We start from the raw sequence: 24,712 nt of genomic DNA on the forward strand, positions 1-24,712 counted from the left end.
ATAACCACCCCCCAACTGGATTGGAGGTCACTCACACTGATGGCAATATAACCTGTGTCTCTGACTGGGTGTGAGTGAGTGTAGCCCAGTGTAATGGAGTGAGCACTGGCCTTCCAGGTCCCAATCTTAGTTCCACCTCTAAGGTTATCTTGTCATTGTGACTGACATGCCATGGGAACACAGGGATGTGAGAATTAAGGTGTCCCCGTATCAAACGCCCCCTGAAGGAAGCTCGGTAGATGGGAGTTAGCTTAGCCTCCCAGCGTTCTCTTCTCTTTCTTCGGAACCCCTCACATCCTTACGCCTCCATGTTCCCCTTAAAGTAAGGAGACCAGCACATGATGGGTGAGTTAGCTGGTTGCGGCCCCGCTGACGTCGTGGTGAAGGTATGGATTGATTGCCCAGGCGATCTCACACGGTGCCCAGTCGATCTCACGCCCTGCCCCGGCCTCGACTTGTTGCCCTGGGATCCACTTCCAGGTTTAACTCCCTGCTGCTGGGGTCTGCAAAGGACCCCCTCTTTCAGTTGCATCCCCGTCTTCCAGCTCGGGAGGGCAACCCCGACGTGGAGACTGAGCATGCTCGCGGCCGCAGGGCTGTGAGGGCCGGACGTCTGTCCAGCGGCTGGCGCCCTCCTCAGGCCGGGCGGGCGGGCGGGGTTGGTCCGCTGGGCAGCCTGCCCGGCCGGAGGCTCCGAGCTAGGAATCGCGGGGGAGAGGGACAGAGGTGGGGCAGCGCGAGCGGCGCCTCCCAGCCAGTCGCGCAGCCTCCCGGCGGTGCGCTGCGACTGCGGGAGCCGAGCCAGCGGGAGCGGCGGGCGGGCTCTCCAGGCCGCGAGGGCGCGCTGCGCGGCGCGGGGGTCTGGCCGCGTCCCGGCGGGGAAGGAGAGGAGCAAGGGCGCCGGAGGTGAGCAGAGCCCGCGGGACGCGAGCCCTGGGCGCCCGCGCAGCCTCTCGGTCCTTTCTCCCGGCAGTGGCGGCGGCCGAATCCCCTTAACCATATTCGCACTCTGGCCTCCCGGCGCCTTTCCTGGGGCTGTCCGGAGGCCGTGGCCGGGCAGCTGTTGCACCGAGAGGGGGCAGCTGCGGAGTTCCATAACCATAGCAACCGCATCAGCACCACGGCGGCGGCAGCGGCGCGAGGGCAGCATCCTCTCGCTCCTCCTCCAGGCAGCCTCGCCTTGGGGACCTGAGACCCAGCTCGCAGGTGCCGCGGACTCCTCCGTCCGCCACCGCTGCTGCAAGTGTTGGCGGCTGGAGAAGGCAAAAAGAGGAGGGTGACAGGCCCGGAGCCAGCCGAGCTGGGCCCTAGGAGGTGAGAGAGGGGAGCCCTGCAGTAGGAGACAGGTAGGTGAGAGCGCTCCGGGGTCTGCAGCTGCAAACTCTCTGTGGCAGTGACGTTTCTGGAAGCGTGGTCGCTAGTTGGATGGCTTTCTATTACTGAACGGGGATTCTGCCGCGAAATGTGGTTGATCTTCTATTTCCTCCAATCTTTCTGTCCTTTGATCTTGCCACACATCTGGGCAGGTGTTCCAGCGGGCACGAAGGGGCTTCGTGGTGATGGGTGAGGAGATGCTAAGTTAATGAGGTCGTCTCCACAGAAGTCTCAGGTAGTGCCTGAGGGGGCACATCCGGACCCCTGTCCACCCAGTTCCTCTGAGCTGAAGAAGACCATGTTGGGGCAGAGGGGGCAGTGGTAGCCACTTTCTGGTGGTCCAGGCTGACTCAGAAACCCGTTCTTTCCTGTGGCTTGGTTTGGGGCAGAGGTTGGGGGGAGGCACTGCAGCTCAGCTATGACATGGAAGGGGACCAGAGCATATACCAGCTCTTCATCCATAAAGACAGCTTCAAATCCAGCCACTGGAGGGGATGTGCAGACAAGGAAAATAGTAACTCTTACCATTTGGACACCAGGGGTATCCCTGGAGTTTTTCATGCTGTTGTCATTGACTCTTGGCCATGGGGTGGGAGTAGAAACACATCCTTAAGCTAGCAGTCAAGATTGCCCTCTCCCCTTCTCTTTACCTAATTTCTTTAAGCTTCCTCCTTACTGCAAGTTAAACCAGAAGTGCATGGAGCGCCCCTTGGCCATTGGCAAACTGGCCCACTTTCTGAAAATCAAAAAAATCCCACTTCAGTTCTCCTTTTGAACTGGGGTGGGGGATTATTTTCTATCAGGTTGGAATGCTCTTGATGTTCAGTGATATTTCAGAGCCCAGAGGCACCTGGGCTATCCATACTGCATGATGGAGCGTTGACTACATCTGTAGGCCAGAGGTTAGAACATAATTCCAAACCGAGCTCAGCTGGGAACAGGGCCCCAGAAGACTGTAAGAGCAGGGAGGTTTGGTTAGGTGAGTAATTTGGGTCTGAAAGCTCTTTCATATAGGTAAGTAGGTCTCTGGGTAATTTCCAACATGGACAGCCGTTGACTTTGAAAGGGTTCTCTCTTTATATCCTGGCCTCAGGAGACTGTGGTAAGTCCCAGTTAAAAGGCTATGTTCTTTAATTGGGCTTTTAATTTATGATGTAGTTATATTACCTGAGGGGATGTGAGTTGGACAGCATTTCATCTGGGGATTCATGTCATAATGAGGACAATATTATCATATCGTAGGAGACAGTAAGATATAGAGGAAAAAGGACAGGATTTAGAAGTCAGAAAACAGGGGTTTGAATTTTAATTTCACCACACACTTGCTGTATGACCTTGAGTTGTTCCAGTTGCTCAGATTTCTTTCTCTCATCTGTGGAATGGGATGCTAAGACTCCTTGCAGTTCACCAGTCTCTTGTAACTATCAAGTGGGATGATAGAGAGGGTGGATGGAAAGGACTTTTAAAAACCTAATGCCTTGTGCAAGTAAAATGTATTAACATCATCTTACAAAGAAATCACCTTTCTCAGATCAGCAAATCATGTAACAGTTGTGGGAAGGCAGTGGCTATATTATTCGGTGACTCATGGTTGAAACACTGTAGTCTGGTCCAAGATACACTCAGGGCCATATAAGAGGGCTTTATTGGGGGAATATGCTGCATGTCATCCTTCTTGCTCACAAGAGCTGAAGGTCAAGAGTTTTGCCATCATGTGCAGTAGTTGTCTAGTTTGACACAGTGAGGTCTGCTTACCCCAGAGTGGAAATAAGCAGCTGATCATGTAAAAAGACTTGCACAGAGTGGGATCTCACTTAAATGTTGGTTAGATGGGTACATTGGATACGTTGTAGGCTTCTTTTAGGCAGGTTCCCTTCATCCAACTCTGCTCTGTAATGCCAGAGCAGAGTTTACCAAATGTTTGCCTATTTTGGTGAAATTGAACACTTGCCCCTTGATTTCCTTGCTGGGGGAACTGTAATTTCTGGAAGGAGCCTATGCTATGTTATATCATTCCCTGATCTTTTCTACTCCTTTGTTTGCTCGTGCTGGTCCCTGCAGAGATAGACCATTTCTTTCTTCTTCCCACCCTCAATGACCTGATTCAGAGCCTCCCTCCTGTGGGACACCTTTCCAGGGTCTCTCTCATGTGCTTCTACGACACTTTGGATCTGTTTTGAGACAGGTTGTGCTGTGTCATTGCTTGCATTCATCCTGGTCCTCTCTCTAAATTCTGTGCTTCCTGAGGGCAGGGGCCTCCCCCTATCCTACCTTGGCTGTGCCAAGCACCTGGTGCAGCAAATACCATGGAGAATGAGCTGCGTGATGGTCGGACCTTACCTGCAGCCTGACCACCTGTACAGGAAGACCATTATGAAGGCTGTCCCTGGCTGCTCTCCCTGTCATGTGCAGAATGCCTGGGTTATTGGGCATTATTTAGGGTCAATCTACTGAAGCGGAGCCAAGGAGAACAGAAACACTTACTTTGCCTCAAAATGCTCATTTTTTTTCAAGTGGGCACTTTAGAATAGCTGTAATCTGGAGTTGAATGGCCTTCATATAACATTTGCTGAAAATCTCCAATAGAATATTTTAGACTTAAAATGTGTTTCTCTCCCTTCAATTTCTTTCCTTGATTTCAACTCCTATAAATGGGAAAGCATATAAATTGAATTTAAAAGGTCTAGATTTGAATCTGTTCCAAAAGAATGTGGAACTAGGGCACTTGATCTCCTTGTGCCTCAGTTTCCTCACTTATAAAAATGTGATTATTAATGCCAATCTCACAAAGAGACTAAGCACTTGGAATGAGTTAAAAGTAGGATCGTAGAAGCTTTTAATAAACTGTAAAATATTCTACCCCAATATATTTTTTTCTTTTCCTTAACTTTTGTTCTAGAAAATGAGCAAAATCCCTCTGCCTAATTATGTAGCATCAGACAAAATGAGCTTCAAATCCAGGCTTCTCCTCTCATTAGCTCTGTATGACCTTCAGGAAATCATTTTGCTCTCTCAGCCATTTGCTCTATCTGCATAGTATTATGATGACAGCTACCTTTCCAGGTAGGTTGGGGACATACACACTAAGAAAACAGGCATGTAATTTCCAAATGGTAGGTACAGTTGCCCATAACATAAAATTCCAGAATATTTTGAAATTGTCAGAATACATTTCTTCCCTGAACTTCATCTACCTTTACTAAGGAAATAGATAACAGTACCCCCACCCCCCACAGAGTCTCCTTTTTGTTAGGTGTATAAGGTTCTGTGAGGAGTAAGGTAAGCTAAAGATTCAGATCCAGGCACTGAGTCCCCCTGTGACAGTGACTGCCTAGCTCTATATCAGTGTTCATCTCTGCTGATCTATGTCCTCCTCACCCAGGTGACAGCTGTGGCTCTCTATCTAGCCTTTACTTAGAGGCTCTTAGTTTTACACTTCAGTGTGCTCTATACCCATACCTCCATCACCAAATTTCTCTCCTTTTTGAATTTTCCCAGCTAGATGTTTCCAGAGTGTCCAAAGCGATCCTGAGCCTTAGAGAGTTGTTGAACACCCACCTCCATCTCTCCAGCCCAAGATCCATTCTTGTCTACCTCCAGGCAAGAAGTTTGGCTGCTGTATCCAGCCTGGAAGGTCTTTATTCAACATAAGCACCTGTCTTACCTGAGAGGGCTGGCGGAAATTCATGACATTGCTAATATCAGCTGAGCTTGCCAGACACTGGGTGCTCAGCAATGTCAAGTGTTTCTGCTCAAACATGAATTTTTTTCTAGGTGGCTGCACAGCCATGTCAGGAGTGCTTGTGGATGGGGGGCTCAGATCTCAAAGGAAACTGGATCTGTGAGCACAGGCTCTGTGACCCTCTGCTCTGGTGTGGATGGAGTGGCACTCTGACATGTGGGGTACGGGAAATGTGCCTAAGTGACCTGCCTTGTGCCACTCATCATGCCAGACCCTGGGAGTCACTCACGAACAAGACAAGGTCTCTGCTTTTCAAGGGGTAAGAGGGATGTCCTTGGGGGATCAGAGATGAAAACTGATGAGAAGGAACCAGATGGTGCTCAGAGTGTGGCATGTGGAGTCAAGACAAGGACTTCTGACCCCTTTCCTGGGAGGGGTGGTCAAGGATGGCTTCCCAGAACAGGAGTCTAAGCTGATGCCTTGAACTTCCCCATGGAGAACAGAGGAAGAGAAAGCCAGCGGAGGGGGAACCATGCAGGAGCTGGAGGCAAGAGCACTAGGGGGGGCCCTGAGGAGCAGCTGAGGCGGGAGGGCCACGTGAGGCTGGGAGAGGAACAGGGCTGGTCTCCCGGAGTTCCCTGAGCCAGTCTGCAGGCTCCTCCCCTCACCAGGAGCCACGCAAAGGCTTGGAGTTGGGCGGAAGGTGCTTCCAGCTGCACAGTGGAGGCCAGACTGGGGGAGCTGGATGGAGCAAAGAGCCTCTTTGCTGATCAGAGGTCCCTGAATTCACGGATGAGAGCTGGGACCAGGAGAGGGGATGCCCAGGAGATGGTGTGGGAGGGAACGTGAGGGAGGGAGGAAAGGAAGTGAGCACACTGCGTCACCTCTCAGGAGGAGGTCCTGGGACACTCTAGGGACTTGGTACCAGTGATGCGGGCCAGGGGGGGCTCACAGGTGGCACTGTCACAGGTGGCACTGGGCGTTACTTTCCATCCTCTTCACGTTCTCTCTGGCTCTCTCAGGCCCCACAAGCCAGGCTTTGACCCAACCTCCCCACCTGGCCCTGCGCTCTGCCTGGGGCAGCCAGGGAGACTGCAGGGAACCAGAACTGCGTCACCTTCATCTGCTCCAAGCCCTGCATGGCTCCCTTCCCAGGCTGCGGGCTGCTGCACCCTGCAGGACCTCAGCCCTTCCACCCCAAGTGCTGCCATGGCTCTCCCTCCTTCTCCCAGACCTGCCTGCTGCCCCCACTGTGGCCTCCTTCCCACCACTTCCTCCTGGGATGCCTCCTCTCCAGTAACCACATGGTTATGCCCACTTTATTCTGGCTGTGGCTCAAAGGTAGCCTTATCAGAACATTAGCCCACCCTGGACCTGCTTCTAAAGCAGCTGTTACATCCTTTGACCTACCTTTCTTTATAGTACTTATCAATATATAAAGCTCACTGCAGAACTCCCTCTGGTAGAACACATCCTTTCCTGTCATATGTGTTCAATGCATGTTTGTTGAGTGAATGAATGAATGTAGGATTAGCTTGAGTCTAGGGGAGGTGCTCTTCCCAGCACAGACAGGGATGATTTGGGGGAGAAGCAAAGACATGTTCTGAACAGTGGATTGAAAATTTAAGCGATTGCTTACTATATTCGTCCAATGTTTCAGGCATGAGTAAGCAGTTAGATAGATACCAAGACTACCAATGATAAATCTCTTATGAAACCTTTCTTGGGACACTGAGAACTGCAGTTTCACTAATAGAAGAGCCCCGAGCGAGGGGTGGGGAAGCCTGAGCTGCATGAGATCTGACACTCGTTTTTATGTCACTTTAGACCTATTCCTTCCACTCCTCTTTGATGGCTCGCCCTGTGTGTTAATTGAAGGTACAGCTCTTTCATTTGGCTTCATCATACAGAAAAGATGTTTCTCTTTGAAAGCTTGTTTCTAATTTTGTTTGACTTAGGCAGATGTTGAAGTGACGTCATAGCCTCTGAGCTCAGCCTTCAGCTACGGGGGGATGGGCCAGAACAGAGGGTGAGTGTCATCCCCAGGGGGTGGAGAAGAGGGAAAGGCAGTGACCACCGGTGTGTGAACATTCCAGAGGGAGCCCCTGGTGTCCCCCTCTGAGGGGGCATCTTCCTGGCACAGTGCTTCCATCAGGAGGTTCTTATGCGGAGTGAGCTCTGGCTGGAATGGCAGGGGTGGCCCTTGCCTGTTGGTCTTTCTCAGACATGGCTGCCTCTCCTGGACACACCCTCTGCTGTGTCCAGCACTGGCCTCACAGCCCCCATGGTGCTCCCACGGACACCCAGCCCCTCAGTTCCTCCCAACACTCAGTGCCTGCCGTGTTTTAGTATCTGCTTCTGGGTGCTAGGTCTTGAGTCCTGCTGGTGCAGCTTTGTGAGCTTCAGAGCTGGGTTTAGTTTATATAAGAAGCCTGAGGTCTGGGAGGAAAATTGTATGAAGACCTAAGACAGATACTGTAGGGTTAACTCTAAAATGAGTGATCTGTGTTCTCTAAGCAGCCACTTAAACTCCCTGGGGTCATTTTCTTAACTGGGCAGTTGAAGGGCTTTGACTGAGTGCAGCTGATCTCCTCAACACACATTTCCTCAGTGCCTCATTCTGTTCTGGGAGCCCAGGAGGTGAAGAAGACAATGTTCATTTCCTTAAGAATGATACAGCTTGCAAATAAGACAACTAAGTAAACAAGCAGCTGTAATATTCCACAATGAGGGCAAACCATAATAGAGAGCAGGAGCCCAGCTGGGCAAAGAGGCATCTGAGACAAAAATGAGATCGAGGAGTTAGATAGACAAACAAGGTAGAAGGAAACCAGTGTGAAGGCACGGAGTCCGGGCAGAGCCCTGCACACAAAAGGACTTGCAGACGTGAAGTTTCTTGACAGAGAGCTTAAGACAAGGGTGGGAAATGAAAAGACTGAAGAGGTACCCAGAGGGGGTGCCACGCAGGGGCTTGGGCATCTCCTGCAGGATTTCGTTCTTCATCTGGAAGCTAACGGGCATCGTGGGAGGATTGTGAACTAGGTCGAGACAGATACACACATGCCCTTTGGAACTGTCCATTCTGGCTGTGGTGTAGAGGATGCGTTGAGGGAGACGCTGGCAGACGTGGAGACTCTGTGGGACCACAGGTATGTGGAGGTAGAGATGGCCCAAACCTAGGGGAAGACAGTAGGGACAGAGACAGAAGAACAAACTTGAGACATTTGAAGTCACTAGAATCTTGGGACAAGTTCAATGACTTGACACAGGGTGGAGGCGTGGAGAGGGATGAAGGATGACAGTCGGTTCTGTGACATGGTCTGATGGATTGTCCCTGCTGCTATTCAGTGGCCAGAGACACAGTGGAAAGAACAGTTTTTAAGGGGGAACGATGAGTTCTGTTTTGAAAGGTAATTTTAGGTCTCTGAGGACGTCCATGTACCTTTTAGGCAATCATAGAGACATCAGTCAAGCTCAGAAAAGTTCTTGGCTGAATCTATAGGTTTAGGAAATCATCAGCACATGCTAATTGAGGGCCTGGGAGGAGAAGCCATTGCCCCAGGGAAGTGTATAAAATGAGGAAATGAAAACATTCTTCTGGACCCACAAGGTCTATACCTTTGCACATCCCAAGCTAAAACAAACAAAAACCCCACACACTGTGCCGTTTCCTTTGCCTTGGAGACTTGACTGTGTCCCCACGCGAGTGGGACATCACCCCTGCTGTTCCTAGGGCTGGCTCCTTCCCCTTGTCCATGCCCCTTCTTTGCAAGGGTCTCTCTGGGTCAGGCTACTCTATCCCCTTCTAGTTTATAGGAGCCCAGGAGGTGAAGAAGACAATGTTCATTTCCTTCATTTCCTTTATTTTTCTTCATAGAATCGTCTTTGTGTTACTCTCTGACATGTTGTTACAGATATATTGGTTTCTATTTTCTGTTGCCCATCTCTGCAAGGGGGTGCATCCATGGTGCCAGGACTCTGGGTGTTTATATCGCACCAAACAGAACAGTTCCTGATACTCAATAAACATGCAATAAATACGTATCAAAAACAAATGGAAGAATTAATACCAGAAATCTTCAATAGAGAAATAATACTTTTTGGTTTTTCAAGACCACAGACCTGTTTAAGCACCGTTTAGTATCTCTGGTCGGAAGGTGGACATCGAGCTCAAGACACCATGAAGCTTGGTCCCGGCTGTTGCTCCTTCTCCCGGGGTGGCTTGCCCATTTGTCTCAGACAGATGTCTTTCTAGTTTCTAACAGAAGAGAAAGTCCCCACCTCAGGACTAGGGTGAAAGCAGGGTGAGCCATGCAGCTGATGATTCACCCATGAAGCTCCAGAGGATGCAGGGCTGGGTGTTGGCCACCTCCTAGGGACCAGCTCTTCAGGATATATCTTACCCCACTGTTCTACTTAATCCAGAGACAAAAGCCATGATCTCCTGGACAATTGCTCAAGTTAGGGATCCCCTGAAGTCTTCCTGTGAACTCCGGCTAAGTATGCACGTTCTAGGAGAAGTCAGGAGCTGCCTGGGAGCCTGCAGACATCCCTGCACGGGCACCATGTGGTGGCTGCACTCTTTGGTGAAAGCCCACACAAGGGGCCTCCTGAGTGGACCCGAGGGTCAGGGTTGTGGTAGTGAGAGCACAAACTTCAGCAGGCGACAGATTTGGGGTTGAATCCCAGCTATGACCAGAGTGACCAGCTTGTTACCCTTTTCCTAGGACTGATCCAATTTGGAAATCAAAAATCCCCCATCCTTGGAGCCCCTGTAGCCCTAGACAGCCCCCGTGGATTGGTCACCCTTGTTCCGACCCTCGTTCTCCTAATGAGCCTGGGCAGTTACTTGGTCTCTGTAGAGTAGTGCTGCTTCCTCCCCATCTTAGGCCAGGGTTCTTGTATGTGGAGCCAGAGATGGGGATTCACGAGGGAGTGCCCTCAGCTGGGAGTGCCCAGGCTGGTTACACAGGAAGATCTGGGCCCACAGTGTCCCCAACTCAAGGCAGAGGTCCAGGACTTTGTCACTGCAGTGTGCCTGGCTTTGGCAGCTTATCTTCCCTGGTATTTCTGGGAAGAGCAGCTCCTGTCAGCCAAGGCCATTTGCAGAAGACCAGGCTGACTCAGGGCTGTTATCAGCTCCCAGAGCTGTTGAGTGATGTGTGCACCCCCAGGGGACCAGAATGGGACACCCACAGCATCCATTTCATTCCAACTAATGTTTCCATTAGAGGCCCCCAAGCCTTCCGGTAAGACAAATCAGTTCCTCAAGGTCACTGCTGTGATGCTCATGAGATGCAGCCATACCACCCTTGGAGCCTCTTAGAATATCTGCACCTGAGGGTAAGAGCCTTGAAGACATAATAAAATGGTCTCCCTAAGCCCCTCCATGCTAGGAAGCCCTACTGTGGACTCCCTCCCCAATTTAGCTAAACCTTCTGTTCACCTCTAAAAAGCATCAATGCAAGTTGGTGCTACATTGGTGCCTAACCACCTTTGGCTGCACTAGTGTGTCATTCAGCTTTTTATTGCTGTGACCAAAATACCTGACAAGAACAACTTAAGCAGAGGAAAGATTTATTTTGGTTCATAGTTTCAGAGGATTTGGTCTATTGTCAACTGGCTCCAAGGCAGAAGCAACACAGCAGGAGGGTGTGGTGGAGGAAAGCTACTCAGCTCAGGGCAAGCGGGATGCAGACACAGAGCAGGAGGGGAAGGGGTCAGGGACAGGTATAGTCCCCAAGCCACGCCTCTGGTGACCTGCTTCCTTCCACCTCTGAACCTTGATGCACGAGGGACCATATTTTCAACTGAGCTTTGGGCGGGCATTCCAGATGGAGTTACAGTTAGCTGTCTTCTCATGTGCTGCCCCCAACTCCAGTAACTTAAGTAGCTGAAATGTGGTTCCTTCACCATCTGAGTTGACCTTTATTTTAGGTGGCTTCCATGTCCTGGCAGATGACCATGGTGCCATCCTGCCCTCACCTTCTCAGCTCAGGCAGCTTTTCCACAAGCCTGCTCAGCTGCACCTCAGTCACCCAGTGCTATTAGACCTGCTCCACGCCCCAGATGAGCTACTGACACAGCCTCCCCTCCTGGCTTGCTTGCTGAGCTCCTGTGTGGCTGCCATTCTGTGATTTTGTGGGTATCTCCAGCCAACTCTTTCTCCTCTTTCTCTCAACACATTAGCCTTCTCTTTCTGTGACCCTGTTCCTTCCCCACATAGCTTTCAGGAATACAGTTTCAGCCACACTCTTCCCAATAACCTCACTGTAATCTCAACTTCTCTTTAGAATATGGGTAGACTTCAGTCATGTGACTTTATCTGTATTGCCCTTAAAATAACATGGAATTAAATTTGAAAGTTATATGAAAAAATAAAATAAATAAAACTGAACAACTCCTATGGTAATATTTGAGATGCTGAAGGAAGTCAGAGTTTATTCTGATTACAGACTGATCTGAATACTTTCATATCACCCAGGAGGATGGAGGAACTGGCATCTCGCCATGAAAACCAAGGCACTTGATGGGCTCCTTCCTTGATGGGAACTCTGTATGGGATTGGTCAAGGAAAAACTGTTACAGGTCCTTGGGACTCTGAGTGAGGGCCATTAGAGCTGGCTGCCCCTTAGGGGTCTTAGAAGCCATCTACTTATGACAGCACAAAGCAATAATTTATGTTCAGAAGTGTGGCTGTGAGTCACCAAAGAAAAGCTAAATTACAGTCTGTAAACTCTGCTGGAGTAAGACCGAGCAGGAGAATTTCTAAAATAGGTTACATTCGAAATTGCTGAAATTTAATATAAAAGTATTTGAGGTTTAAAAGGTTTGGTATAAGTTATTTGGAAATTAATTTCTGGGGCATGCAACTTCACAGCTGAGGAGTCACTGCAGGGGAAGAGAAGCCAACTGAACTCATGGCTTTTGTGAAACATTGTTGACTTTAAATAAGAATATAAAATGCACCAGAGATAAATTGCCATTTTTAGTTTGTTTAAAGAAAATGTATAAAGATAAGATTATCCTTGGAATCCTGTGCCCACAGTAGAATTCATCAAGCTTGGTATTTTAACATGCTGGCTTCTGTTGGCCTTTTGGGAGAATAAAATGAATAATAATATAATTGCTTCTGAATTCTAAAATGAGATTTCCCCTAGTGCTGCCCCCCCACCTTGAAAGCATGTGATTATTGGAAACAAAGAATGAATGATTCTAGCATCATCTTTAAGTGACAGACTAGCACTGAGTTATGACCTGGTGCAGATGAGAGGGAGAAGGAAGTGCTAAGCTTCCATTGTGGGCTAGGGTTGGAAGAACGTGTGTTTGGAGGAGATCTTTCTACTTAATCTTCATGTGGGAGCTATTAGCCCTAGTTAAAGCCCAGGAGAACTGGCACAGAGAGGACAAAAAACCTGCTCACAGTCACACAGCTAAGCTAGAGTGGAAGCCAGAACCTGACCCCAAATTGGTTTGACCTCAAGACTTGTTTCTTCCCATCACTCTGCAAATGTTGCTTATGAAATTTATTTAAAATTCAGCCATAGATCATAAAGGCAGAACCAAAGAAAGAGCACCCCCAAGCCCCCCAAACCAAAATAAAACCTCAAAAACTTCTAGGTAACCAAGATCTTTGACTTTTAACTGCCCATCCATGTGAGTATGGAAAGTGGAAGGACTCCTGTTTAACTTGGAGGGGGTCCTGTGCTTAGGGCTTCTTGGATGAGTGCTGGTGCCAAGTCTGTCCCCAGCACATTCGCCCCAGGAGCAGGGGGAACACGGCAAACGAGCTCGCTAAGAAAGATGCTTGATACAATGAGGAGCTGCTCAGGTTAAAAAATAACCCTCTTGAATCTAATGTATGAAATATGATATGTCATGAGTTTTGTAGTGTTTTGAACAACCAATAAAATAAATAAATAAATAAATAAAAATAAAAAGATTAAAACAAAAATGCAAAGGCAATCTGTGTCCGCCCCACTTATTCAGTCAAGAAGTCAAACGTTTAGTAGCTCAGTTTTTCAATACTTTATTTATATGTATTTCTTTTTTTATTAGTTGTTCAAAACATTACAAAGCTCTTGACATATCATATTTCATACATTTGATTCAAGCAGATTATGAACTCCCATTTTTACCCCGTATACATATTGCAGATTCACATCGGTTACACATCCACTTCCACTTTTTTACATACTGCCATACTAGTGTCTGTTGTCTTCTGCTGCCCTTTATTTATCAATCTACTTATTTATTTTGGACTGGGGGTTGAACCCAGAGGCGCTTAACCCCTGAGCCATACCCCCAGCCTTTTTTGTATTTTATTTTGAGACAGGGTCTTGCTGAGTGGCTTAGGGCCTCACTTAGTTGCTGAGGCTGGCTTTGAATTCTTGATCCTCCTGCCTCAACCTCCCGAGTGGCTGGAATTATAGGTGTGCACCACCAGGCCTGGCTTCAATACTTTATTGACTACCTTGAGCCAAAATGAAAAAAAAATGCATGCGCTGAAATTGCAGCTGTGCCCTTTCTTCTTTGTTGATATGGTTTAATTCAGTGTCCCTCTGGATATTTTTATTCAAAAGTTGGTGATTAATGTACGTGCCCAAACTTCAGAGATGTTAGTGGAATGCACTGCACACACCTAGACTTGAGTCAGTGTTCTGCTCGGAGGTGCATCCCAGTTCAGGTGGGTGCCACCAGTGGCAGGTAGCCAGAGGCTTGTCTGGAGTCCCTGGGTCTCTGCAGGAGCAGAGAATGTGCCCTGGCCTGGGGGATACCCCTGCAGAAATTCTGGGGTACTGAGTATGAGGGGGCAGAACGTGAAGCATCTGCTAGAATAGGCTAGTGGACCCATTTGCAATTTTAGCCTAATGCGTTCCTGCCTCTCCCCATGCCCCACCCACCAGCTTCATCTGGACGTGCTCCTCATTGGTGCAGGTGTCCAGACTCACCTTTATTGTCATGGATTCTGCAAAGCCTGCCCCACCCCTCAGGCATCTCACTGCAGTGGGGCTCAGGTAGACCAAGGCAGAAAATTGTTTGTGGGAGCTCCACTTCTCACCACCTGCCTCCTATCCTGGTTAGCTGTGCTCCCCTGGCCAGATGATTCAACCTCTCTGCACTTCAGTGTCTTCATTTATAAGATTGGGGTTACATAGATGCCTTATTCCAATTTTGGTAGCATTAAAAAATCATACAGAAGTGTAGTGAGGAACAGTGCCTGGTCCACAGCAAGACACAGTAAATGCCACCTTTGATGCTTTAAGCACTGACTGGAGTCTGTTTGGTGGCTGTCCATCAAACTGCACGAATTCACACCCTCCTCCTCCAGCTGTCACCTCCTCCAGTGGAGGTCCTTGACTCACTTACTTTGGACCCCTGTCCAATGCTGACTCCTCCAGCCCTCTCTTCACCCCTGTCCTTGGCACTGGCAGATGCCCGGTCCCATGGGAGGTCTTGGCTCCTGGAGCTGGTCACTGTGGAAGCTTCCTGAAGCAGCTGGGAGAGAGCAGGTGACTGACATGGATTGGACAGGACGCAGTAGGAAGGGCGGGCTGTCATCCAGCGCAGAGTAGAGCAGGAGCAGGACTGGCAGCGGGAGTCACCCTCCAGGGACTGGACTCCAGGACTACTCTGAAGTGGGCCCTGTCCACACAGTGGTTCAGCCAAGGAACAGCCCTGGGTTCTTTCTCAGATCCTGCCCTACTGGGTTAGCTCAGCCGCTCTCTGCCCTGGTACCCCAGCGGCAAGGTGCGAGCAGTGGGCCTAGATGGGGCCCGCAGAGTCCTTGTATAACAGAGGTCCTGCCCTGGTTTCATCTCTGCCCGCCCTGGCTCTGATTTGGAAACGTGTGTAACTTCTCTGAATCTGTTTCCTCATCTGTAAAACGAGGATAACAAGACCAGTTTTGTCCTCGGTGGCCTGGACAAGCAAAAGATACAACCACTGCTACATGTGTGGCCTTGGCCAACGGCCAGACACAGACACACAGAGCAAAAGGCTTGAGAAAGAATAGCCACTTACTAGTAAAGGAGTCTTAAGTGTAGTAGGTGCCAAGCACCGTGCCACGTGCTGCAGATGCTGTGAGCAGGCATACTTGAGTTCCATCTTCTAGAAATTAAATTGTCCCAGTGGGGAGAGTAAAGAAGCCAAAAATAACAGACAGTGGTGTCTTTTTTTTTCCTCTTTCCAAATATGCACTTAAACACATATTCATTCAACAAACATGGATTTTTCTCATGTGATCTTCCCTACAGTTTCATAAGATAAAAGAATTCCTTGTCGTTTTTTCATGAAAGAAGATTCTGAAGTTCAGAGTGATTGGATGCCTTGCGCCAAATCATGCACATTTGGTCCCAGAACCCAAATTCCAATTCAGGGCCCTCTGAATCCAGTGGTTTTGCAGGAAGCTGAGTTACAGAGAGGGAAGTGCTCACACAGCACCGTGGCCTTGCTCAGAGTGACTTGCTTCGCTAAGGCTTAGTTTCCCCACTTTTTAAGTGACTCGAGATATGGAGGTGATTCCTAGCGTTCTTTCCCAGAGGCTTTCTGCCACCACAGAGTAATTTCTTTGAATTTGTTCCTTCTCTGAGACTTTTTCATGTTTTTGCTTATTTCTCTCACATATTTTTGTGTTTCCTTTCACCCTTTCAGTGGAGGTATTAATCAAGTTATATTGTTATACCGTGTGCCTGTATCAATGTGTAACAATAAATCCATTCTTATGTGTAATTATTAGGCACCAACAAAAATCAAAATATAGAAAAATATTAATTAAAGTAGTTAGGTGTCAAAACAGCAACAAGATTTCATGTTGGACTGTCAGCAGTGGGAAGGTTGGACCTATTTATTAGTCTACCTTTCTCACATGCTTTCACAACACAGGTGCACGTTCAATGTCAATATAATCTAGTAGTGTAATCCGGATTCTGTTGTACAACCAGATGACAGCAGCTACAGAAAGAGTGATCTCATCATGTCAAGGAACAGATGATTTGGAACCCTGTTAGAACTAGTGAGGTCCTGACGTTCCCCTGAACTGCAGCCCAGGCTGAGACCTGGTCACCCAGCCATGCTCTCCTGAGCTGACCTCTGATTGTGACAGGCTGCTTCCTTCTCTGCAGTCCTCACTTGTCCCAGGGAGTCCCATGGAGTTTGTATGAGAAGATTAAATTGTCAAGCATGGTGGAGCCAGAGCTGCATTCCCAGAGGCCCAGAGACAACCGGATCCAAGGGACAGTTGCATTGTTCAGAGGTATTTGTTATTGGTCCAATCCTGCCAGCACAATTGGCCCCACTGAGGACCTCCCCAGAAAGTTCCTGCCCAGGATTCCAATGTGCTCAGAAACAGCCTGTCTCAAACAGCCTCCGAGCCTGCCTAATGGTGCAGGCTCCAGGGAATAAACCTCAGGAGGGATTGTGGTGGAAAATAAGGAACACAGGGATACCATTCCATTCCATGTCACTTTTTTGTACTAAGACTTCAGAATGCTTTATAATTTAGAACCAAGAATAAAAGACCTGAATTTAATTTCTTTTATTCATTCAGAGTAAATCACAGAGCAACTACCTTAGGCCAAGTCCAGTGCCGAGGATAGAAAAATACCACCGCTGCATCCACCACCATCCCAAAGAGCTTGTGTTTGTCGAACACATTTTAGCAGGCCTTAGGTTAAGCACTTTGAAGGCATTATTTGTTTATTCTGTGGGGTGCTAAATTCCAGAGGTATATGGCTTTGTGATGCACTAAGAAATAGGCATTTTGGTCTCAGTCCGCAGATGGCTGCCCAGAGTTCCTAAAACTCCTCATATCCCACCTGATAGGAGCAATAAGGGTGAAATGAGCACCTTTGGTTACTCTCGGCTACATCTGAGCTGACCTTAACAAGGCCACTTATGGCAGGTCCCTAGAGTTGGGACCTGATTGCCAAGGGATGGACCCTGAGCTTAGAGAGTTGGAACTCTCAGACCCCACCCAACCTCAGGAGAGGAGATGGGGGGCTGGAGAATAACTTATTCACAATGGCCAGCAACCTCATCTTCCATGCCCCCATAATAAAGCCTCCAGGAAAACCCCAAAGCTCTGGTTCTGGAGAGCTTGAGGGTTGGTCAACACAGGGGAGGGGATGCTGGCTGCCTGCACAGGGCCTGGGAGCTCTGTGCCCACTCGTGTGCTTGTCCAGTCCATCTCTTCCTCTGGGCGATGTCTTTAGAATAAACCAATAGGATAAATACATGTTTTCCAGGGTTTTGTGAGCTGTTCTTGTAAGTTATTGAACATGTTTTTTGTAAATTAGTGAACCTGAGGATTGGGTCACAGGAGTCTCTGACTTATAGCTGATCATCAGTAAGTTCAAACTGGAACTTGGATGGGCAGTTGACATCTGAATGTGTGTGTGTGTATGTGTGTGTGTGTGTGCACGCGTGCGTGCATGCATGTTGGGGACTGTTATGATTTGGATGGATGTGAGGTGCCCCCCATAAGCTCATATGTGAGAAAATGCAAGAAGGTTCAGAGGAGAAATAATTGGGTTATGAGAGCCTTAACCCAATCTGTGTCTTAATCCCCTGGTGGGATTTATTGAGTAGTAACTGAAGGCAGATAGGGTGTGGTTGGAGGAGGTGGGTCACTGGGGGGGTGTGCCTTTGGGGTACATATTTTGTATCTGGTGAGTGGGGTTTCTCTGTGCTACCTAACTACCATGTGAGCTGCTTCCCTTCAACACTCTCTTCTGTCATGATATTCGGCCTCACCTTGAGCCCTGAGGAATGGATAATCCTGTCTGTGGACTGAGACCTCGAAAACCATGAGCCCCCAGATAAACTTTTCCTCCTCTACAACCATTCTGGTTGGGTCTTTTAGTCACAGAAGCAAAAAGCTGATTAAAACGGGGCAGTCTTGTGGAACTGAGCCCTTACCTTGGGGGTCAGTGCTCACCTCAGGTGGTCAGTGTCAGCTTTGGTGTAGAAAACAAGCATATTTGGTGCCAGAAGTGTCTGCTCTGTGCTTAGAAAAATGATTTGTTTTCTCCTTAGGGTGTCATTATGACTTCTAGATGCACCTGAGGTGGGGCACTTGGTACATGCAATGCAGTGTCCCTTCAGTTGTGTTACACAGCAACCTAGGACTCTATTTCACAAAGATGTAGAGGATATAGAAGTTGTTCATAACCTTGGTTGATGGAGGCATTGCTTTAGCAGCATCCTCCAGAGCTGGGTTTCAAGCCTGATAAGGCAAGACCACTTCTCTCTGGAGTTTCAAAGTTTGGAGGAGTCTGCACCACAGTTGATTTACTCCTCCACCTACTGAGAGACATCTTGATAGCTTCAGAGTCTTGAAAATTATGAATAAAATGCTATAAGTTCTGCTGTAGAATCTGCTGTGTGCAGATTCTTGTGTGGACATAAATCTTCAACTTGGGTGGATACCAAGAGGCACAATTCGTAGATTGTATGCTAAGAGTATTCTTAGGTTTACAAAAATGGCCAAACTGTCCTTCAAAGTGGCTGTCCCTTTTTTGCACTCCCTTCAGCAGTGAAAAGAACTTCCTGTTTCTCCACATAGCAACATTTGTATTGTTAATGTTTTGTTTTCAAGATAAGAATTGGCGAGGGCCTGAACTAAGGAGGTGGCAGTGAAGAATTGTTAGCAAGTCCTAGAACTATTACAGATCTAGAACTATTACAGATCTAACAATAGTTCTAGAACTATCAAGATCACTAGTTATTGGTGTTCTTAAATCACCCAGTTTGACTTTGGATTGATTTGGGGTGTCAAGGGAATATGATGAATCTTGGATGATTCTGAGGTTCTGGTTTGGATGCAAAGATAGGGATGCTACTTGGAAACAGGATAATGAGTGATGGAAGTTGAAGCCTGAAGCTTCAGTATGAGACCTCATTAGGAGCTATCCATAGCCTGTGGATTTGGAGAGAGATCTGGGTTGGACGCAGAAAGACAGGTGTTGCCAATGTGAAGGTTGCAGTTGGATTTATGAACTATTATGTATGTGACTCCCCAGGTAGAGCATTGGATTTATTCCTGTAGAAAAATAAAAGGAAGAGGCAGGAGTCAGAATTGTGAGTGGTGAAGAAATCAACTTCCATGGGGTCTCAGGAAAGGAGAGCTTAAAAAAAACAACTATGTCTTACACAAGTTTTGGTGTATCAATAAATAATTGCCAAGCTGAATTACACAATTACTTTTGGGTCTCTGTTGTTCTTAGCAAACTTAAGTTACGGCTTTTAAGCTGCATATTTTCCACTAACAGCAATTAGAAAATGAAATGTGAATTTTGCACAACTTGGTAATAGCATAAGGTGGCACCAGTTCTTGTCCCCAGTGAGTGCTTCTGAGAATCTGTGCACAGAATGGTCTGGAAACACATCCCACGAGAGGCTGAGGATGAGCTGAGCTGAGTGGTTAGGAATTAGCAATGTGTGATTTATTCTATTCACATATTACTGGCAAATATCCTAGTACTTACTATGGGATGGACGCTGTTCAACACATTGGAAATACAGAGCAAAAAAACAGACCAAATCTACAATCCCCAGAACCTCAGATCTGGTGGAGTGAATTGAACAATACATAAATTTAAGAACAAATACAATAGGAAGCAATATGTATTATGCAGGAATATACAACATGGGAGAGAGGAGACAAAAAAAAAACAACTGATGTTTCAGATGGAGCTCACAAGCACATCCTCTCTGATAGGAGTTGTTTGAGCAAAGACCTGGAAAATTAGGAGGAAAGTCATGTGACTAGGAGGAAGACATTTCACTGGCCAGGAGCTCCCAAGGTGGCCTCTGGATGCTTGTGTCACATTGTGCCTTGACTCTCTCTGAGATCTTTTTTTATATCTGGCACAACAGGCATCAAACCGGCTTGGAATGAGGGAACTGTTATTCAGCTCCTGCTAGGTGCTGGCACATTTTATTTAGCACATAGCTTTTCTTATTTGTTCCTCACAGCAATAGGTAGCATTATTATCCCAATTGGCAGGAGAGAAAATAAGGCTCATGGAGTAAATAATTTGCCCCAGGGCACACAGTCAATGGGTGACAGAACTGGAATGATCACTGCAGTCTGTCTGGCTTCAAAGATTTACCATTTGCTCAGCCACCCACCCCATCCTGCATGCGTGGCCCAGCCAGCACTGTGGACTGTGCTCACAGAGCAGATGAGCCCTCTCTGCACTGCAAAGAAGGAACTGGGGCTATATTTGTTTTCGGTTGACCAGCTGGCTTTTTACAATGGATTTGCAAACCTCAGATAGAATCACTGAATCTATTTTTAAGTTTTGCCTGAGACACATTTATATAGTCAAATAAAATATGGAATACTGATCTTTATGTAGAGTGCAAACGAAATCTATCCCAAGGCCCTCATTGTGCCAAGGGCCCCAGGGGTGGCTTATGTTTGAGGAAGCCCATGATGTTTCTAGTTTTATGCACATTTACACAATACTTGGACTGAATTAAAACAATAATATTACAACTAGAAAAGATCTCTCTCCCTTTCTCCTCCTCCCTCTCCAATTTCAGTCTCCCTGTCTCTCTCCTTCTCTTTCTCCCTCTCCCTTTCTCTCAACATAATAGTTTAAAAGGCAATATAGACATGATTACCAATAGATCAAGCATTTTTCACTATTGCATTTTAAGCCTTCTGTGACTGGGCCCATCTCTGGTTGTGTATTCATGAGTCATTGGACAAAAGGCTACCTTCAGACTTCTGAGGCTCTTCAGGAAATGTGTCAAGGGGGCAGGATGGATCTGGCTGGAGAAATGGCTTTTACTCCTTATGGTTCATATTTCAAGAACGCCATCTCCTACAAGTTATAAAGAAAATGGCCTTGAAGTTTAGAACCCTCCAAGGTGTCCATTTCTGTGTTCTAAGCTTCTAGGGTCTGTGTGGGAAGGGACAGAAGTAGAGGCTGGAGAAGAGGAAGGACCCTGTCCCTTGGTCCGAAAGGGTTGAACAAGGCATTCCAAGGATTCTGTGCTTGACCCTAGGAGCATGGTGGATCTTTCAAGGCCTTTTCAGCAAAGGAAGGGCAGAGCAAATTTTAGGACTTTCATGGATTGTTCTCTGGCCATGAGAACATGGCTGTGTGTTGGGCCAGAGTGGACACTGGGTCAGCATTTTCTATTCTGAATGCTTAAAATTCTCTTTTATGCTGCTCTCTCTCATTATTAATGCAAAGCTGTGAATCGTCCAGAGGAAAGCTGGTCACATGGTCGCAGTCTTAGATGGAATGAAAGGTGAATACTTTTCGAGTTGAGAAGAATTTAGTTAATTTCAGTTTATTCTTATTTTTTTTCAAATATATTAATTTATATGAATGGCCATGCTTCCAGATAGTTTCCGATGCCCATGTGCTGTATCTCCTCTAGATAACATGTGCCATTGGTGAGGGGAGACACGGTGGCGCTCACCCTCACATCTGTGTTAACAGACCAGTCAGCAGGATGAACCCTAGTAGCCACGGGGCAGCACCAGGCTGACCCTCCCTGTGTGCGCCCCCCACTCCCCAGCAAGTTTCACTGGAGCTGCCCAGGAAGCCACACACACTGTGGGATGGCAACATTTAAGTCCTAAAATGAGCCAGGTTCTTCACCTTGCCTGGGGAGCCCTTCCACACCGCCGTAATCTCTCCTCCACCTTCCCTTTCCCTGATGGAATTTCAGCAGTTGGAAATGTTCCACGTCACAGCCTCCTTGTGCTGCCTGTCTTCCTCAACCCTTCCTCACACTGGGAGGAGCGGACTCCACCTCCTCCCTGCACTAAGAAAGCAAAGGAAACACCCCCACAGGGGGAAGTCCCTCCTTAATCCCCCTGTTCGGGCACATGTCACTCCATCTGTGTGCAGCCTTCCCTGAAGAGAGTGGGCCTCCTGCTCTGTGCAGACCCTCCCTACCCATCCCACCCTGGCTCCCAGCCTCTTCCACTTCTTCCCAGAGCTTGCTCCCTGTGACATTCCCTCTTACTTCAAAATGGTCAGCCTCGCCCTGCCTCCTGGCCCCAGTCATTGGCTTGTCAGCTTGTGTATAGGATGCACGTTTCTCTCCCTTGTCAAACTCAGGCCACCCCCGCATCCTGATACGCACCGTGTCCCTTCCACTCCTCTCTCTCCTCCTGCACGGCCAGGTTCCACAAGGTGGCTAAACGTGCTGAATTCATTTCCTTGATTTTTATTTATTCTTTTCCCACTCTTCGTCACAACAGTGCAGATTGCCCGTCTTCTGAGGGCCAGACTCTACTGTCTTTGGAGAGGGAGTTCTAGGATGACCATGTCTCCGCTCTATGAGCCACTGGTGTCCTCCAGCTTCATTCTTTTCTCACCTTCCTCCTTCCTGGCATACATTTTCCTGCCTTCCTTTACCATATCACCTTAAATTTTTGGCTTGCCGTCCACATGCTGTATTCCTCTGGGCTTTGGTCCTTTGATGTTTTCATGGTAACTACAAATCCTAGGTGGTCTTATGGACCCTGGAGGCTTCCATCACTTCCTGCAGCCTCTGTTCTCAAGGCTGGCTGGTTCACTCTGCTAGGCTTAGTCCAGAAGTGCATGTCAAATCACCCTCACCTCAACAAGTGCCACGGGGCTCTTGATAGTACCCCCCTCCCGCCTCCCGGCCGAGATTCCTGTCCAGTGGGTAAGGGGTGCTTCATCCGTGTTTCCCTGAGCCAGAGGCAGACACCATCCTGCTCTGTGTGATGCCCCCGCCCCCAGTCACCTGTCCCTCTCTTGTCCTAGCCTCCCTCCGTCTTCACTTTCCTCACTGTGACTCTGGAGACGCCACTCTCAGCTCACAGCTCTGCCATCTCAGTCTTCCACCCGATTTCCCTGCAGAACCCAGCCACACCCTTCCCAAGCCAGCAGAGGATCCGACACTCTCAAAAATGGGCATGAGATCCTGCTCTTCCCACCATTCCCTGGAACTCTCCGGAGGAGGCTTGGAGGAACCAGGAAGCCTCTGCTTCAGTGTCTGCTGTGTGCCTGTGGCCTGTCTGTCCCTCACCCCACGAGACCCCTTAGTCTCTGCACTGCAGTTTCCTCTAACAGGGATTTGGGGAGTAAGAGGCAGGTATTCCAGGGAATGCTTAGGAGAGTTAGCTGGCACACAAACAGAAGATGCTAGAACTTTTACCTATATTGGTTTTGTAATCATAAAAATAAGAAAAAAAAAAGGGCTTCAGTATTTAGTAGTCTGCATATTGGTGCTCCCTCAGTCCAGGCGTCAGGTGGTCAGATGTGGAAGGGCAAGCAACCTAAGGGAAGGGGGCTCCTGCAAGGCAGGTGAGTGGTGTCCTCAGACATCCTTTCTGTTTTAGTGTGCTGTGACAATATATCATCTACAGGGCCTCATTATGTAGATTTGTGCATTATGGTATTTAGCTTTAATTAAACAGTCCTCACAAAACAAGCAGGTGATTTTAATAGACTCCTGCAAGGAAACCACAGATTGACGACAAGGCTGATAATCACACTTGGCATGGAAATCAAGGAGAAGCTTCCTCCAGTCACATTGCAGGTTAAAAAGCAAAGTTGATCTAATTAAGTTACATGATAAATTACGAGTATTATCACAAGGCCATCTGAAGTAGGGCTTCACACTTGTCCACATCCCTGAACCCTGGCCTCTAAATACGCAGAGACCTGAATGTCGTTTACCTCTAAGTACAAAGGCTACACAGCATCTGACAGGTGTCTGTGGACATGGGGCCTGTGGTTTCTGTTACCTGTGGTAACGTGTTTGCCAGACACTTGCTGAGGCTGTGCGTGTCCTCCTGTAGCAGGGCCTCTGCCTGAGGGACATGCTCCTCCCACTGTGTCTTTCCTATTCAGCCGTTACTTCCTCCGTACTGCTGCCATCACCTTCGATCCGACATTGATGTCTATAATAGTCCTTTGCCTCCTTCTGTAGCTGCGTGCTCCCAGTGGAGGAGGAGGCCCCTGCCCATGCGCACTGGCTCCACATCCTAAGTGTCGACTTGATAGCTATTGAATGAATAGTCGGTGCATACCCATCAGTTGCTGGGCTAGTTGCATTGCAGTTATTATCTTTTCCAATTAATGCTGCTCATTGCAGAGTATGCTGGAAGCTCTGTGCTGGGAACTGTCATCTAAGTCTGCTAGAAAGCCAAGGATATAATCCCCACCCCCTCCTACCAATGATACTAATCCTTAGGTGGCATTAGCATACAGTTCAGAGAGTTGTGTCTGCTCATCCATTCCTGTGATTGTCCTGCTTCCTTGCGTCAAAGCAGGCCGTGACAGGGCTAACCGAGAGCCCTCCCACACTTGGCGTTCTAGGGCTTGGGGCTGCACACCCATCTCTGCTATCCCCTTGAGCCTGCTGTCTGTCGTGCGAAGTGGGCTCCTGTTCTCCAGTGTCCTGAGACTTTCCTTCCTCGATTTCACTGGTCCCTGATATCATGCAGACACACACTGCTTTCTCAGGTTCCCAATCAGTGTTTATATCAAATCATCGGCCACAGACAGTACTTGGGACTGTTTAGAGAAGTGCCTTGTCATGAGTTTTCTCACAAAAGGTCCCTTGTCTTCCCTTCCTAGGTTAATCATGCCTGTCCTTTTGATATCCTTGGTCACTGAGTTTGTTGATTCCAGGAGCCTGACTACCTTTTTA

The 24,712-nt window shown here is 48.0% G+C and overlaps 1 protein-coding gene across 1 annotated transcript in view; it reads left to right on the top strand.

Moving 5' to 3' along the window:
- Nucleotides 1–885: 885 nt before the first annotated feature.
- Fam135b (family with sequence similarity 135 member B) overlaps nt 886–24,712 on the top strand; it is a 297,392-nt gene continuing 273,565 nt past the window's right edge. Inside the window, exon 1 of the mRNA XM_046449180.2 lies at nt 886–1,346. The gene's annotated coding sequence lies outside the window, so the exon portion shown is untranslated. The remainder of the gene's footprint in view (nt 1,347–24,712) is intronic.

The sequence above is a fragment of the Marmota monax genome, unplaced genomic scaffold (assembly GCF_021218885.2).
Source record: "Marmota monax isolate L192 unplaced genomic scaffold, Marmota_monax_Labrador192_F-V1.1 WCK01_AAM20220418_F8-fsc00073, whole genome shotgun sequence".
Classification (NCBI taxonomy): Eukaryota; Metazoa; Chordata; class Mammalia; order Rodentia; family Sciuridae; genus Marmota; species Marmota monax.